The 5,616-nt window shown below is 41.2% G+C and overlaps 1 long non-coding RNA gene across 1 annotated transcript; it reads left to right on the top strand.

Annotated features, from left to right (window-relative positions):
* The first annotated feature begins 4,362 nt into the window (after nt 1-4,362).
* On the top strand, nt 4,363-5,282 carry LOC128749894 (uncharacterized). The gene is made up of 4 exons (XR_008412991.1): nt 4,363-4,450; nt 4,539-4,683; nt 4,749-5,007; nt 5,087-5,282. It is a non-coding gene; the product is annotated as an uncharacterized LOC128749894 (long non-coding RNA).
* Nucleotides 5,283-5,616: the final 334 nt, after the last annotated feature.

The following is a 5,616-nucleotide window of genomic DNA, read 5'->3' as shown; positions in this document are numbered from 1 at the left end:
GACTCTAAATTAGCATCTGCTGTCTCCTCATCGAAATATTATAACATACTCATTTCAGATCATAGCCCAGTTATGATAAGCGTCGATTTTGGTTTGAAGAAAGCACAATACAATTGGCGTTTGAACCCTAATCTACTCAAGAATGAAGAGTTTTTAGACATCTGTGCAAAGCAGATCAATGATTCTATTAAGCTGAACGACAAGGGGGATGTTTCTGATTCAACATTGTGGGAAGCTTTTCAAGTGGTTATTGGAGGGACTGTGATATCTGATGAAGCCATGAAAACAAAGCAAAGAAGAGCCAGGTTAGTTGAAATTGATCAAGAAATGACAAAAGCTGAGATACAATATAGAGAAAATCCATCTACAGCAACACTCAAAACTATTGTCAAGCTAAGGCATGAACATAACACTATTCTTACTGATCAGGTGAACACGATGCTTTTAAAAATCAAACATAAACACTTTGAATTGGGGGACAAACCCACATCTTTACTTGCTCGGCAGTTGAGAGGAAGGCAAGCCAGTAGAGCAATACTTCAACTTTCATCACCTGAGGGCACCATCATCACTGACCATCAGGAGATCAATCATTGTTTGAAGAGATTCTACTCAGATCTATACACCTTCCAAAACATAGTCACTGAAACAGAAATAAGTTCAATTCCTCTTCCACAATTACAAGATGAGGCACGGGAGAAACTCACTGCTGAAATATCATTACAGGAGGTCCTGAACGCAATAAAAGAATTTCCAAATGGCAAGTCAAGTGGGCCGGATGGGTATTGTGTTGAGTTTTAGAAAGCATATGCGGAGGAGGTGGCTCCCTTGTTGCTCAGAATGTTTCAAGAATCAATGAAAAACAAAAGATTACCACGTCCTTTATATGATGCCAATATATCCTTGCTGCTAAAAAAAGACAAAGTTGAAACTGATCCTTCATCATATCGACCAATTTCGCTTTTAAATTGTGATCTCAAAATATTTAGGAAGATTTTAGCTCCTAGGTTAAATGAACACATATCCACTATAATACACCTTGACCAGACAGGTTTGATTCCCAGGAGATTTTCATTTTTTAATGTACGCAGACTATTAAATATTGTTAATCATAAATGGAGCAAAGATTCAAAGTCTGCCATCCTTGCACTTGATGCACACAAAGCTTTCGATCAACCATTAAAAAATTTGGCTTAGGCGAGAGTTTTGCTTCTTGGGTTGAGATGCTATATTTGTCCCCGACTGCAGCAATTCTAACCAACTGGGACCGATCTATGTCATTTAGTCTTCAGCGTGGAGTTCGCCAGGGATGCCCATTGAGCCCTCTATTATTCGCTTTGTGCATTGAACCATTGGCAATTAGTATTAGACACAGCCGGTATATTACCCCGATACATCTGGGAAAATGGATCACCACATAGCTTTGTACGCTGATGACATTATATTGTTTCTAGCACAAATTGAAGAATCTATCCCAGCGCTGCTAGATCTCATTGAAAGAGTTGGAAATATGTCTGGATACACAGTGAACTGGCAGAAATGTGAATTAATGCCTCTGGGCAATGGTGCTACCAGTCAAGATAACTGACCAAATAAAGTATCTGGGAATTACTGTGAGTAAACAGTCAGATTGTTTGTATGATTTCAACTGTGTAAAAGTAGTCAACCAACTGCGAAATAATATAGAATACTGGCAAACACTCCCAATGTCAATGATCGGCAGAGTCAATGCTCTAAAAATGGTCACATTGCCTCGGTTCCTTTATGGATTTCAAAATGTGCCAATTTTCGTTCCCAAAACATTCTTCCAAACTTTGGATTCGATTATATTGGCTTTTGTTTGGGGTTACAAAAGTCATGGAATAGGTGAGAAACATATTTGTAAATGTAAAAAACTCGGCGGCCTGGCTCTTCCTGTATTCCAACACTACTACTGGGCAGCAAACGCTCACGCTCTTATTTATTGGAATAATGCATTTCCTGGTGATGTCAAGGACATCACTCCACCTTGGGTTGCTATTGAGCAAAATCGAATAGATACTTCCCTCCCAGCCTTGCTACATATGAAAGGAGGGAAGACCAAAGCCCAGAAAGAGCTTGGCTTTATTGTTAAAAACTCTTTAAAGCTATGGAAACAAATTAAAAACAACTCTCGGCTGCCTGAAACTTCTAGTTTGGCCCCAATTTGTCATCATCATTTATTCCCTCCCTCAAAACTAGATGCTGGTTTTTTGGTGTGGAAAAGAAAAGGACTAGTCACCATTAATGATCTGTATATCGATCATGTTTTTGCATCATTTGCCCAATTACAGCAAAAGTATCCACTTCATACATCAGATTTTTTTCGATACTTACAAATCAGGAGTTTTGTTAAAAATAATATTTCACATTTTGAAGTCTACTTGAATCCATTATAATAACCAAACCTTCTCCAAAGCACCTGGCATCTTTGTTTGTAAACGTATGTGACTCTTCTATGACACCGAGTCCTGAACACCACAGGGCCTTATGGGAAGGTGAAATAGGAAGAGAAATAACAGCAGAAGGTTGGTCTAAATGCCTAGGCAACATCCACTCTTGTTCAGTAAACTCAAGGCACCAGTTGATCCAATATAAGGTAGTACACAGGCTTCATGACTCTAGAGTGAAGCTCCACATCTCCGTGATGTATCAAATGCAAACAGTCTGAGGGAACTTTAGGTCATATGTTATTTTTCTGCCCTAAACTCACTCAGTACTGGGAAGAAATATTTCAGATTTGCTCTGAGGTTTTGTGTAGAGATTTATCTCCTAACCCTGGAACGGCCATTTGAGGTAGCTCACAACAAATGGAAGATTTAACTAATTATCAAAGAGTGGCAGTTTCATATCGCATGCTTCTGGCAAAAAAGACTATTCTGCAGTACTGGAATAAAGACGTTCCACCTCGCTCTGACATATGGCTGATGGAATTTTCAAATACCCTTTACATGGAGAATATTCGCTATGCTTTAGCAGGTAGAACTGAAAAGTTTAAACGGATTTGGCAGCCATTTTTAATGTATATCACATCGCACGGATGACTCTAGACACCTCTGGACTGTAATGTTCTCTCTGTAATATAATGTATGAACGCCTGAAAGGATCATATATATATTTTCTTTTGTGTATGGAGTGCACCCTTTTGTTTTTTTTGTTTTTTATTTTTTATTTTTTGTTTGTTTGTCTTTGTTACGGGGGATTTGGTGGGATATGTATGTTCTGTCTTGCATTATTGAAAACTGGAAAATAAAATACTACAAAAAAAAAAAAAACTGGCATATTTATGAATAATTTACACTTGGTACTTCACATCTAAAAACTAGATCGATGCTTGTTCACGTCAACAGCAGAGATGCAAACAAAAGGAACATTAAAGACATTGTCAAAGTAGGGACAAAGACACCAGTGTGTCTGTGTCTGTAGGTGTCTGCATGTCACATGTTATGTTTCTGTTTAAATGTTACTAAACTGATTCTTTTGGAAGATGGCAGGATGTTGTACACTGGAACTAATGGGCAATATCTTCGTTTGGTGGTGTTCACTGAGGAGCAAAAGAGCTCTGTCCTCCACGAATGCCACGATGGTCCAGCGACAGGAAACCATCGTGGTGTGAGAGCCAGCAGAGACAAGGTAGTTGCTGGTTATTACTGGTCAACTTTAAAGGAGGACGTGTGTGACTGGGTCAGTACTCACATACAATAACTATCTCAGTGAAAATAAGGCTGTGTAAAGGTTACTCTTCTTTGTACCAGCTGAGGTGCTGCCATCGATGCCAACTCAATGATCCCATTAGTACACAGACACCAACGTTGCATCCCATCAAGGTGGGGTAATGGACAGGTGTTTTGTACATTCCTCTTATATACAATTTGAAACAATGATCTCAGATTAAGGGTTCAAATCATGATTTCATTGTTTGCATTTTTTATTTCTGTCTTTTGGGTTTTGTCGGAGCTGGTGGATGTTGCCCGGGAGATGAGCATTTGGCCTGCCCCCGCCAGCCGACAATAAGCAGTGGAGGATGGATGGATGGATGGATGGATAAGAGATGGATGGGTGGATGGATGGATGGATGGATGGATGGATGGATGGATGGATGGATGGATGGATGATGGATGGATGGGTGGATGGATGGGTGGATGGATGGATGGATGGGTGGATGGATGGATGATGGATGGATGGATGATGGATGGGTGGATGGGTGGATGGATGGATGGATGGATGATGGATGATGGATGGATGGATGGATGGATGGATGAGTTAGATAAGTATGGCCCATTAAGTCCAGATGTTGTTTTCCTTTACTGTTTAGGATGAGAGGACAAACCAGAGTGTCCAGCGGGCTCTGAGACGATATGACAACGAGTCACACGACGACTGGGACATCCACCTTCCAGCAGTCGTGTATGGCATTAACACAACTTCACAGGTCCGAGCAATCTTGTCTTTAGGGTTTTTTTTATCTGAAGTGATCATAAATCATAATAATATCATCATAATAATGTCTTTGTCTTCAGGCCTCCACGAAGTGCACTCCGTTTTTCCTCATGTTTCACCGACATCCTCGCTTTCCTGAAGTGAGATGGAGATTCATGGGAGGTTGGAGGTCCAGAGGAAGACATGGACACCACAGTTGATAAGATAAGACTCCTGAATGAGAAGGTGTGTCCAATTCATGATACAAAGAATCTTGTTCATGAGAAACTAATACCATTTTCACATGATAGGTCCTTCAAAACATTGAACTGGCTCAGGAAAGACAGAAGAAAAAGTCTGTTTGAGTGTGCACAGTCAATGTTGGAGATGATGTCCTCGTCTCAGGAAGCCCCAAAGATGGGCTTCGTTCAGCGGCCATGTCCAGTCAGCATGAGGGTCCCTTCACTGTTACCAGCATCTCTTCAAAAGGCGTGGCAACAGTGAGAAAAAGTGATGGGAAGCACCGGATGCTCAACATAAAGCGCCTCAGGCCATATAGGAGATTGGAGAGTAGGAATTTTATTTCAAGTTTCTTCTTCATTTTCACCTCAAAACCCTTGTCAACCACTCATGTTTGCTTTGTTGTTAGCTCTTAGTCGTCTGATAGCGTTTTGGCCTGACCACCCATATTGGACTGACAAGCAGGATGATCATCTCTACGCTTCATGTGGAGAGACATGGGAGCAGAAGTTGGGTCCTCTTCAGGATAAACTGGCAAGTGATATCTCCATCTGTTTTCCATGGCAAAAAGATTTCATCAGCTAAATCCTAATATCTTCACTCGTGGCATGGTGTGCTCTTGCATTCTAGTTGTCCTATGTACTGGACACCAGTCGTCCTGCAAAGGAACTTATTGTCAAAGATGGCAATCTATCATCCCTGTTCCCAAGAAGGCCAGGATCACAGGACTGAATGACTACAGACCGGTGGCACTGACGTCTGTGCTCATGAAGTCCTTTGAGCGCCTGCTTCTCTCTCACCTGAAGTCCATCACTGCTTCTCACCTGGACTCATTGCAGTTTGCCTACAGAGCCAACAGATCTGTGGACCATGCAGTGAACCAGGCCCTTCATTTCGTTCTGGAGCATCTGGACTGCCCAGGAACCTATGCCAGGATCC

The sequence above is a fragment of the Synchiropus splendidus genome, chromosome 1 (genome assembly GCF_027744825.2).
Source record: "Synchiropus splendidus isolate RoL2022-P1 chromosome 1, RoL_Sspl_1.0, whole genome shotgun sequence".
In the NCBI taxonomy this organism is placed as follows: Eukaryota; Metazoa; Chordata; class Actinopteri; order Syngnathiformes; family Callionymidae; genus Synchiropus; species Synchiropus splendidus.
This window is presented reverse-complemented; position numbering and strand designations above follow the sequence as displayed.